This window comes from Pseudorasbora parva, chromosome 1, assembly GCF_024679245.1.
Source record: "Pseudorasbora parva isolate DD20220531a chromosome 1, ASM2467924v1, whole genome shotgun sequence".
Lineage (NCBI taxonomy): Eukaryota > Metazoa > Chordata > Actinopteri > Cypriniformes > Gobionidae > Pseudorasbora > Pseudorasbora parva.
In genome coordinates, this window is record NC_090172.1 from 16,059,066 (window position 1) to 16,072,366 (window position 13,301).

General features: G+C 35.2%; 1 long non-coding RNA gene across 1 annotated transcript; it reads left to right on the top strand.

Annotated features, from left to right (window-relative positions):
- Positions 1-350: 350 nt before the first annotated feature.
- LOC137083300 (uncharacterized) lies at positions 351-12,461 on the top strand. The gene is made up of 3 exons (XR_010906472.1): positions 351-530; positions 1,934-1,991; positions 12,188-12,461. It is a non-coding gene; the product is annotated as an uncharacterized lncRNA (long non-coding RNA).
- The last annotated feature ends 840 nt before the right edge of the window (positions 12,462-13,301 follow it).

The following is a 13,301-nucleotide window of genomic DNA, read 5'->3' on the forward strand; positions in this document are numbered from 1 at the left end:
TTAGAATGTTTCCATGACTATAGGCTACTGCTTTGTATTTATTGCGGTTTTGAAATGTTGATCATTGTACATCATGACATGTTTATTATAGAACAGAAAAGTGACTTTATTTAAAAGTATTGTTTTCAAATATTGTAGACATTGATACGATCAAAATCCATGCGAAAACAACTTATATTTGACAAAAGAAAATGACATGGATAGCGCAACTATGACAGTTTAAGCCCCTCCCCTCACTTTCGGTTCTGTGGATGGGCTTCTGAAACTGGTGTTCTGAAACTGGTGTGCTGCGGGGCTGCAGCTGGATACTACTGGGTGTAGGCGCTTGCGCGGACTTTTATTGTAAAATGTGCCAGAGGAAATGTGTGTGACTCGAATGAAGCCGGAAGCGGGAAGTGTCTACGATCATGGAGGACACACATGGCGTTCTGCCGTCTCTCCCGAAACATTCCTATTGGTTTGATTTCTGGACGTTTCTGGTGTTTGATATCATTCTTTTCTTAGTTATTTACTTCGTCATTCCCTGAGCGGTGAGTGACGGAATTCACATCGCAACATTTTTCCTTAAAACACGTAAAGTTAACAGCAGTCACGTGATCATAAGTCTACGTGTATATTTAATATTATGCAAAAAATACACAAAATACTGCTGACATATTTAAGCTTTTTTGTCCACGATTTCATATAAACCTAGATCACTGATGTATGCATTATTGCTATAACGATGTTACATATAAAGCTGAAATTATATGCTGCAGTTATATATGAAGCATTTAATGTTGATGTATAAAGTTTTAAGTTAATGTGAATGTCCAGTGTTTACCCGGCTAACAGGGAACGTTCTCAGAACGTTGGCTAACGTTCTCTGAAAGTTCTCCCAAAGTTATCAAAAACGTTCTTGCAGTAACGTTATTAGAACGTTGTGCCAACGTTATTTGGTATTGAGAAACGTTCTAAAAACGTTAGCTATAAAACGTTATTCTTACATTGTTAGTGGAACGTTTTAAAAACGTTACTACATTAAAAAAGTATTAGTCATTACAAATTAGTCATACAGCTTTTTTCTCAAACTTCAGATACATAATTTGTATATCCAGAGACAACTTAATGACACTTAAATGCTATTTTCGTGTATATATTTATTTTTTTTACAATCAGAAGAAAAATCTAGTAAACTAATTATGTATTAAATATAAATGTAATATAAATATAAAAGTCAATTATAAAAGTGGAGTTAGCTTTTTTTAAGAAAGAATAAGATGTCAATAAACAAAAGCAAGTACATTAAAGGAGAAAACAGGAATATTTTATTTGATCATACTCCACACCCTTATAAGAACGTTATTTAACGTTCTTAGAACCTAATGAGAACGTTAATACAACGTTCCACAAACTGGACATTTCAGCGTTCCTAGAACATTCAAAAACATTTTTAGAACTTAATGGGAACGTTAGGGAAACGTTCTTATAACCTAAACCTAACCTAGCTGGGTATGCCCAAATCAATCAAGACAGGTAATAGTTATTCAATTTTAAGATGTTTTGTACCATACATTGATTTCTATTAGATTTAGATCTAAAGATGTAAATCTAAATTACATCTTAAAGGGGTAGTACTTTAAAATGAAAATTCTGTCATCCTTTACTCACCCTCAAGTTGTTTCAAACCTGTATGAATTTCTTTCTTCAGCTGAACACAAGGGAGATTATTTTGACAGTTACTGGAGCCATTGACTTCCATAGTAAAAGACTATTTGGTTGCTGACATTCTTCAAAATATCTTCCCTTGTGTTCAGCTGAAGAAAGAAATTCATACAGGATTGAAACAACTTGAGGGTGAGTACAGGATGACAGAATTTTCATTTTAAAGTGAACTATCCCTTTAAAATACCTTAAGCTGTGGATTTATAATGTATTCCTGTGTGTTTTACAGTTTTAAACCTGTTCACCTCTGGTCCAGTTCACTGTGAGAGCCTGAAATACAGCTAATGGTCAGTACGGAGTCATTTTAAACTGTTGTTATGATACCAAAAATAATGACCATTATGATACCTAACTGAAATGGCTTCAGTGATACTACTGAAAAAATATTACTGGAACAGGAAAAGTAATTGAATGACACACATCAATTTTAATTCATTTTAATTTGTTAATAAAATTTTTTTTAAAAAGAAATCTCTCACTTGATCTGCATGTACCTGCTCTGCTTTTTGAGCATTCCCTCAAAAAAGCAGAGAAAACATTATAGCCAGACCGATTTATTGGCCGATGTGAGCCTGCCGCATCTATATCAGCATCGTTGTATGCCGCAGATATGCCTCCGATATGAACGTGCGCCTCAGCGTCTCAGCCTGGGCTGCATAAATGCACGGGCTTACCTAGGCTTAAGAATTGGAATAGTTTTTGGAACCAGCATACCTCGAGTAAGCAAGGTTAGGGTTAATCAACTAAGAGTTTAAAGTATATGTGATGGTAAGTTAACCTTGCTTTCTGGAATACACCCCTGATAATGTGCTGGTCACATGGTCAATAACATGATTGCATGCTGTAAATAAAAAGTCATATGCATGGTATAACACGTATAATTGCTTATTTCATGTAATAATAGAAAAATAATAATAATTTAATTATTTAGATCTGTTTAAAAAAATAGGAAGATATATAGTTAATAGTTAAAATGTTTTCCTGTCTCGTATTTTATCTCAAAATAAAGGATGTTCTTTTATTCCACATGGAAATGAGCAAAAAAAAAGTTAACAGACTCTTATTTACATGAGGTAAACATAATAATGCTTGGATATTTAAACAAATAATTGCTGCCTGCTATAACATCTGCCCATTTCAAATGTTCACATGCTTTTATTCTTTTTAGTTTTTGAGTGCTGATTAAATATATTGCTCTTGTAAATAGTTGCCAGTATTTTAGTAATAAATGTCTAGATCTTTAAAATGCATCCAATAACAGTGAAGTGCAATAGTACGGTGCTCTGCATATAAACAGTACATTTTGAAGTGATATATTTTTGAAAACTTAGAGATGTGGATTCAGATGGCAATTCAATTATCACATAACCTTGGTGTTTGTCAAAAAAACAGTTGGTAATTCAGCTGGGGATTTTTACGTGGGTGGTGGGAGAAAAACACTGAATAGGGCTTAAGTACACATTTATATGAATTAAATTACCTGAATATACTGGAGAAAATTCTACCCATACTGTAAAATTATCTATTAAAAAATTCTGCATTCAAGCACATGCATAAAGCTTGCCACAAATAACCGGCAATAGTAATGATTATGAATGTCAAAAATAGCAAGGAGACATTTTAATTGTTTATTATTAAACTAGTGTTTTCTGTGTCTGTTTCGGCTGAAAAGATGAAGTTGATGACGCGGACTCGCCATCTCAGTAGTGGAAGGACTTATAGAGAAATGCACTTCATACGGATCACATAATCGAGAGTAGCCTATTTATTATCATTTTGAATTGTTTAGTTTAAAAGTATATTTCAGGCTTTCTATAGACATATTTGACATGTCTGTGAGAGGAAGTATAATATAGGCTTAGTTTTGGTTAATTTCTGAGACGTTCAGTTCAGTTTTAGGAGTGTAACGGTACACGTCTTTGTCAAGGGGGTAATCTAGCACTCGGAAAGCGTTCCACCCATAGGGGCGGCCATTGCTAACCAAGCCATCACCTGCTGTTAGCATCCCATTGACTCCCATTCATTTTTGAGTCCCTTTGACAGTGAGTAACTTTACATCTGAGGCATTTAAAGACTCCATTTGTCCATTGTTTATTTCTAAAGAAACACGACAATGCATAAAAGGCTCCATTACCTTGTATCTTATACTATATGTAGAAGCTGTTTTTGTAAAAATAGGCTAACGATTGCGTCATAACCAACACGACTCTGTCGCACAGTTGACGATTGAACCGTTTCGGTACAAAGCTTTCGGTTTGGTGCATCTGTGTACCAAATGGTACGAATGCAATCTTTATCAGTTAACAATTGGCTTGTTTTAAGCGCGAAACATACTACAATCCAAGTTCCCACACAAACATATTAGTATTCAGTTCATTTTATCACAAAATTCAAAGGATAAATCCCGCTTTGGCGTTGTTTAATGTAACGTGACTAATCACTGTATAGGCGTGTCAGTTCAAACGGCAGCGCGCACAAGTAAACGCAATCATCTCTTCCTAAAGAATAAACATGATTTAATATCTCTAAAGGTATGTTGAGGATACATTACAACTTACTGAAATGTATCATAGGTGGTATAATCGCTCAATCCGTGTTTCAAACGAGGAAAGATGAAACAGCTTAAAATGTCCCGTAGCATCACATTTACCTCAGAAGTCATTCAGAATCAACAGCTGTGTTAGTTCACTTGAGAAACTAACTTATTCACTTAATATATGCTCTATATTAGCGTATATAGGTAGTATTATTAGGGCTATGCAATATATATATATATATATATATATATATATATATATATATATATATATATATATATATATATATATATATATATATATATATATAAATGATCAAAATATCGCAAATCTACACATGGCAATATGCGTATCGCAACGGAACGCAATATCTGAATGATTTTAATAGGCTACTTCAACTTTATGAAAAGTGTACGTTTTAGTTGTAGCAGAGAACAGACTGGGCACATGACCATGTGACTTGCTTGACGTTAAAAATGGTTATTAAATGCAATAACTTGTGAAAAACAACAACTTGCAGTCTTGTGCTGTTTTCTGTTGTGTGTCTTGTTACACACTTGAACTGTCAAATACACACATACTTGATGAGAGTATACACGTAAACTTAGTCGGTTATGCTTTAAGTGAACAATATCAGTTGGGGAAAGAAGCCAAATGCGTGTCAATAGGATCCGTGCATTAGTTCTTAAGGTGAGAGCCTGCTGATACAGCAAACCTCCTACTGTCTGTCAAACAACAGAAGAACGAGAAAATCACTCAGTTAGAGCCCTGCACGGGCCTCAAATCTAGGCCCTAGCCCGGCCCTGGCCCGAGACGCTGAGGCCCTAGCCCGGCCCGTGTCCGACAGCTTATCAAAATTCTCGGCCCGAGTCCGACTGGAGCCCGTGTTTTTTTTTTTTTTTTACATTGTTGCAGCCATTAAAATAGTTCTGTTTTGTTTTTAATGTCAAAGTAGTTATATTTCGTTTAGTTTCTTTATTAAGTTAATTTAGAAAAATGTTTAGAGCATTTTTTTGTTTGTTAAATTAAAGTTTTAATTTTTTTAAGTGACGACCAAAAGCGGCCAGCGGCCGACAGTGAGTTAACCGCATATTTAATCGATTTAGTCTCTCAAATCAACTCTTGACTTGCCTATAATAAAATCCATAAAACACTTCAAGCATCACATTAACAATTAGTTAATTTCGCCAACTATTACCACCAGTAGCCTAAAAGACATTTTTGACGAGCTGAGGCAGGCTGATTCTGCTCGCGGCTCTCGCAAACGGAGCTAAACAATCTAAAAACAAATAATAATAAAAAAGAAGATCCAGGTTGTCTTATAGCCTACCTTACACCTACGCAAAATGAATATAAATTCCTGGGGTATATGCTCATTTAACGGAGTTTACAGCAACGGAAGCAAAAGATTCAAGATGCATTTTATTCAGCAGCTTATTTCAAATTCAAAGACCACATAAGAGAGAGCGTGACCTAAGCGCACTGGTAAGATCATTTAGTCACATTCATTTTTATTGAAGATGATTGTGTTTTTGAGCATCTAAGACTTATTTTAAGTTTCATTTACAGCCATTTGCGTTGGCTTGCATTAGTCATTTGCGGCAATGCGTGTTGCAGCACCATCATATCTATCTGACTACAACATATATAGCCCATAATACATTGTGACACATAATGACATTTTCATGTTTGAAAGTCTGTAGGTTAACATAAATGCAGATAGGCCTAATTGTAATAATAAAAAACATCATAATTATTGATTTTGAAATATTAAACCAGTCAATACAGAACGAAATATTCTGTAGCCTTTTGCTGTCAATATGGATATGGTATGGGCCGGCTAACAGAAACGCCACGCTCACACCATGCTTGCAGTGTGTCTCCGGCCTTAACTCTAGCAGCTGCGCTGAAGAAACGCACGCTGCTGCTGCTGGCGCGGACTCTGAACCTATGCTCTGAACACTGCGAGCCATCTTGACTGTCGCGTTAGGGTCTCGTGTTGTTTCCACCAGTGCAGAACTCATTGTTCCTTTTAATTGATAAAATAAATATAAAACAAAGGAGAAGCCTAAAAAAAGGCCCGAAGCCCGGCCTGCGTTTTAGGCATGACGTGAAAATTGGCCCGAAGCCCAGCCCTAGGGGCGTAAAAAAGTTGGGGCCCGTCGGGCTCGTGCATAAATGCTGGGCTTTACACTCAGTGCTCTTGGCTGAATTAGCTTTGTAGTTTTATTATGTATCCGTGTATATTTAATTAATGTGGAGACTACTGTTTTTAGTTGTTATTTTTAATAACAAAGATAAATTAAAATAAAATAAAAATAATAGTCCACCCTGAGTTCAGGTGTATTTGTTTACTTGGATGTTCTTGATGTTACGTTTTAGGTTGATATAACTATATTAACAATATTATTAAGTCAAGCAAAGAGTTTTTGGCCAAATATAAATATTTGGTATTTTGTTTGGTTTACATTGATGTCAAAATTATACTGTTAGATTTGTGAAATACATTTTTGCTAAAACACTGTTGGTTTTGCTAACTTTCAGAAGTTGTAGCAAAGCTTTCTTTTCCCAGAAAGAATGTGAAACATATAAATGGTATCATTTTAAAAAATATATATCATTTAAAATGCATTATTTAACAAGGTATTGTATATTGCATTTTTTTTTTCAATATCACGCAGCCCTACTGTGTATAAAGGTGCGTTTGCACTTGTCATGTTTGGTTCGATTAAAACATAAAATTCGAATAGTATTTTTAGTTTTCAAATGTTAATTACAGATAGAATATTCGAATATTCATGCATTCCAATATTCATCCCAAATGTGAACGCTGCCATCCAAACCCTGGTGCGCACCAAACAAGCAGACCGAGACCGCTAAAAAGATGGGTCTCGGTCCACTTCCAAACAAACTCTGGTGCGGTTCGATTGATATATGAACGCAACACGGACCAAAGACATGTAAACAAACAAAAAACTTGACACAATGTCACAAGATGCGACGCATAGTCAGCTGATTTGACGACGCGGAAAGATCGGTGTATCCAAAATGAATAAGGTACGTAAGAGGGCAAACGTAGAGCAACAGGAAGTGCCTCATCAATATTTGGTCCGACGAGTATATTTTGAAAATGCTAGAAAAAGCGCACAAAAAGCATACCTGGTTCTTCTCATCAAAGGACCTGTGCTGTCCATTATTATCCGGTACAGACAACAGAACTGCCGTCTCTTTTCTGCATACAACGGAGGAAATCCTGCTGCTGTTTTATGAGCTCTTCATGAGTTCTCAGGTGGTAAAAATAATGGCATATGTACACGCATAAAATTATTGCGTTTAATCCTGCATACAGGATTGTTTTGAATGTTCGGTAAGCAAGCTTCTACGTCATATAAGCCGACCAATCAGGTTGTGACCGTCTACCTGTGCCTTTGGTTCGGTAACTTTAGGTTCGCTGTTAAAAATGCCAGTGTGAATGTTACCGGACCAGGACTATATGTTTTGTTTTTGTTTTTTGGTCCGGACCAAACTAACCGAACTACAAGTGTGAACGCACCACTAGTGATTTAGTGAATCACTAAATGATTATATTTCCACAATGAATTGCAGGAAAAAAATATATAATTAGATTTAGAAGCTAATGCGAAACTGCCTCATGTGAAGCTTATGAGTGTTTATTATTATGTCTAAAAATGAATAACTGAATTTAGGCTAATAGTTGGGCTCTGTAGTTAACTTTTAACATTATTTAGCCCAAGTAAGGGCTTCTTATATTTACAGCATTATCTTTAAGACATTTTTAGTTAGAATTTATTAATTTAAGGACAGACCCATTTTTATTCAGTAAACATCTATTGAATATTACTTTAAAATCGAGGTAAGTCCCGAACTGTCAGATTTGTGTACCGTTACACTCCTACCATGTTTAGGAATCACATGGATGTTTGAATTGAGATGGCAATCTTTTAAAGATGGATCATTCAGCTTTAGTTGACTTATAGTTGCAAGAAAAAAAAAATGTGATCTGTGAAAATGTGAATCATTTTAATTAAAGAAGTGATCATACAAAATCATTTTTTATTTTTTTTTTATTTAATACTGTCCTAAGATATTTGTCACAATATTTTACATGTAGTCCACGAGACTGCATTTATTAAAATGACCCCATTCAAAAGTTTATGAACCATTGATTCTTAATACTGTGTTGTTTCTTGGATGATGCACGACTATTAAAAAAGGTTCAAACATTCACTGAAGCTCCAGAAAGAAATATGATGCATTAAGAGCCAGGGGGTGAAAACCTATTGAATTTGAAGATCAAGGTGAATTTTTCTTTTTGTCTTCTGGGAAACATATAATTATCTTAAGTTGCTACTGAAGGGCAGTAATACATGAAAATAAATTATATTTAAACAAAACAAGAACAATTTGGACATCTTTATCCTGTTCGAAAATGTTCATCCTAATGCGTCATGTTTCCTTCTGGAGCATCTTTGAATGTTTTGACCTTGTTTTAATATTTGTGTTTAAGCTTTTTTTCTTCTTCTCTAATTCAGTCTTATAAAGTCCTGTAAAATATCTTATCTAGGACAGCACAAAATAAAAAAATAACGCTTTTTGTATGATCTCTTTTATTTTGTTAAAATTATTCATATTTTTATAGTGAGAGAATATGAATAAATGTTATTGAGCTGTTCATAATGATGATAAATTCATAATTTTGACAAAAATTAGGGCTGCACGATTAATTGCTTCTGTCGATTGAGGTCAAATAATCATCAGGATATTGGCCCGCTCGGTATTCATCCTTAAAACGTGTTTTTTTTTCTTTTTCTTTGGGGTTTGCGTTGATAACGAGCCTCGACTAGCAGTCATGCTTGTGGTTGCCAGATGCAAAGAGCTTAAATCCCCCAAATAGAGCTTTTCTCTAAAAAGGATATACTTTCTTCCCAGTGTTTTACTTAATCAGTGCAATCTGGCAACCCTGCACATACGCTCCCTCTAAATGTGGAAGGAGCGCTGATGAGCTGAAAACAAACACATGCGCTGGAGTTTAGTGATCGCCACAGCAATATCCTGCTTCAATGAAAGTGGCACAGCCAGTCTTTGTTTCTTCACAATTCATAATCAAACCTTCGGCGACGAATTTTAACAAATGTAACATGGATCTCCACCATACTGTTTGCAGAATAAACGCACCTTTGCAACTGATGTGACAATTTAATCGGGTAAAGGAACCTAATTTAGAATTATTGGAAATATTATGAGTTTTGCTGTTTTATCTTTTGAAGTAAAAGGTTTTAGCAGTTTTCATAATGTGAATCAGTTGAAAATGATATCGCCACTGGTAAGTTCTAAAACGCAACATGAAAATGTGAAAAAAGCTTAACGTGGCTTAATTTACGAAGACAGTGTTAACAAACCACACGTAGTGAACACCATAATAAAGCATACTATGTACAGAAAAGCAGATGAGCCCTGAATAAGAATGCAACGCGTTTGGCATTTTCCTCCCATAAAGAAAACGCTCAACGTGGCTTAATGTAGGCTACAGTGATAGACCAAACTTAGTAAACATTAAATACTAATTAAGCATACTATATAAGAAAAAATGGTTTGTGCAAGCTTTTTCTTTATAATGGTTTTCTATGGGAAGAAAACACTTAATGTGTAATTAAACGCATTGTGTTCATATTCTGGGCTCAACTGTTTTGCTGTACAGTAGCCTATGGTTTATGATTTTTACAGAGTTTGGTCTTTTAATATCACTGTCAGTGATAAGCCACATTAAGCATTTTTTAGAATGCCCATAGCCACAGACATTATTTTTATATCATTAATAATCTTTGCTTTAAGAATTTGCTGGGCAATCTGAATCCGTTTGTCTCATTTGCAAACGAATTGTGTTGCTTTAAAAATCTATTGTGAATACAGATTGCAATGTGTTTTGTATTGATTTACCATCTAACGAAGTTATCATAGTTGGTTAAATGAAGTTGGTGTGCCACCTACAGGCCTTTTTGCTAAAGTGTAGGTTGGTAAACAGCATTACCCTTTTGGACAGAATCGTTCGTGATCAATAATCTTGATTGTGATTTTGAGCAAAATAATGGTGATTATAATTTTTACCATTATCATGCAGCCCTAACTAAAATTGTATTTATTTATTGGTAATATTTGTTGTTAGATGTTAAACTGAGGTTTAAAATGGACCATATTTAATTGAAATCCTAGCTGTTCTTTGAGTAATTATATTATTATGTATAACAATAACTGTAAATAATTGTATTATAACATGTAATAGGATAAATATTAGGGGTGTGAATCATCACTGGTCTCACGATTCAATTCAGTTATGGTTATCATGTCAGCGATTCGATTCAATATCAGTTTACACAATTCATTGCATCCTTTATTTTCACTATTACTCCACGTCAATAAGCACATACTCTTCTGATGATGAAATTGTATGTCACGCTCACACTATGCTAAAAGTAAATGTTGGTCTTAACAGTCGCTTGCGAGCACACGCGTGAGCACATGCTGTAAATGTTAAAAAAGTTATTACTCGCTTTTGTTTCGCCTCCCTCCGCCATTTTACGCTAGCATGAGAAGCATGTATGAGACGAATTATATCAGATAAACGTCAGTAGGCTATAATCTATAATGGTCTAATACTGCACCAATGCACAATCGTATATTTCTTCATTGCGATGCAGCGATTGATTTTAACGCCCCAAAAAATATATGTGAAATTGTTTAAGCAGAATTCTAAGTTTGTGCTTCTTTTTTTTTCATTGTCAGTCAAAATGCACCAATTTAAAAAGTCCTGATGCTTGAAAACTGGAAAATAGGGGTGTCCCCGACTAAGGATTTACACATTCGAATCAGAATTTTCAAATCTCTCTATGGTCGACCGATAGTCGAATCATCTATGAGTGTGCAAACCATAGACCGGAAAAAAATAAACGGTATAAACGGGTTGGGAAGGGCAGGACACTAGTCAGCAGGAGGCTAAGACTATTTTTATTTTACTTTACACACGGCATACAGCCACCACTTTTAATAAAGTGATCAAAACTAGGCTACACTACACATTCGTAAATTAACCGTTCTCTCATAACGTTTAAAAGCCTCGATCGAAACACAGAACATCACACAAATATATAAAAGAACATTTTGATAAATAAACCTAAAAAAATTCCTGCCTAGAGAAGAAAAGAACACTTCGAGTGCGTTTAAATGCACTTTCTTTAGCTGATTGTGCCTAAAGGGGGTCGCACACCGGACTGAAACTCAGTCAGCGCCGTGTCTCAGGGATCTCACACCAGGCAGACGTCAACATTACGCGAGCTCAATTTTGAATCGACTTCTGACAGAAGAGCTGCACGATGAGTGTATTTTGTAGCACAGGGTGAAATCAGTACATTCACGATTTGAGGGAAATATACATTTAATCGCCGCGGACAGGCGTTGAATGCCGCCGTCGGTGTATGTGGTCGAATTTTAAAGGAGTGGCGCGTCCGGTGCGAAGCTCTGCCCTTAAAGGGGCGACCGCTCAGCGCCGCGACACGCCTTTATAACACTAATATTGAGCACCCCCATATTGCCAAAATGGTATAATCCTCGTTTCATAACACCCGCGAAGATTCGACCATGAGATCAGTGGTCGAATCCGGTCCTGCATATTGATGCATCGAATCTTCGACTATTAGGGGTCCCCTACTGGAAAACAGTTGTTTTATAATACTACATTTTATATTTTAAGTATAAATATTAATTTAATGACAATGCATATAGTGTAGTCTGCATTTACACATTATGTCCTGCCGTTTTTGCACTGTAATGCATGGAGTGTTTCGTGTTGCATTTAATGTTTCTATCATAGATGCTACAGCAGTGCTAGTATTGATGATTTTCGTTTTTGTTTTCTTCTTTTTTTCTGTCAGAATGGGAACGGTAGCGGCCGCTGGACTCAGTGTCGTCCTGTACTGAACATTTCCCACTTTACTCACCTGTTTTTCTGCAAACAGATTGGAATGCTTTTAATAACCTAAAACTGTGTGGAATCACTCAAAATGAAAATATACACATTTATCTTTCTGAAAGCTTTATACATGTTGTCTTGTAATGTAATATGAATATTAGCAATTCGAGTGTCTGCACATCTATGCATTAGAAATGTATGAGAAAATTAATAATTAAATATATGTGACTTTTAAATGTGTTTGTGTTTACTTTTACTAACAGTCATAGTTGCCAGGGTTGTGGTTTTCCCACACAATTGTGCTATTCTAAAAAAGGAGTCGCGGGAAAAATTATGGAGCCGCGGGTTGCGTTTTTTTGGGCTACAATTATAATGTACCACTGCCATGACAAAATAAAAAATAAAAAGAGGCAAAGAAAATTTTAAATGGAACGTTTATTAGTGGGTATTGATCCACCGGGAATTAATTTCAGTGACTCGTCATCACATTACATGAGTTATGCCTGTGGTGGTTGTAGTAGAAGCATCGGTTCGTTTGTCCGTGGATGAACTAGCAGCACTATAAAATGTCAGGTAAATGGAGAAAAACCATCACCACGGTTGCTTTCCCTCTTTACTGCTGAAATCTCTTCAGCATCAAATGAGAAGGCTGGGGAAGAGAGCATAATGTCTAAAAGAAAACAGCCCTGAGTTTGTAAACTACACACACACAATTTGGGGAACTGTACTATTTTAATTGTTCTTGAAATAAGTATCTTCTACTCACCAAAGCTGCATTTGTTATTAAAAAATAAAAAAGTAGCCTAATGTTGACTGTAATATTGTGAAATATTATTAAAATGTTAAGTAACTGTTTTCTATTTGAATATTGTAAAGTGTACTTCATCATGTGATTTAAAGATGCATTTTCAGCATCATTAATAATAGTAATAATAGATTTTATTTATAACACACTTTTCATTCCGAATAATCTCAAAAACAAAACGAAAGAAAGGAATACATTAATTTAGCTAGGATGCTTTAAATTAAGTGACAGTATAGACATTTATAAAGTTGCATAAGCTTTATATTTCAGA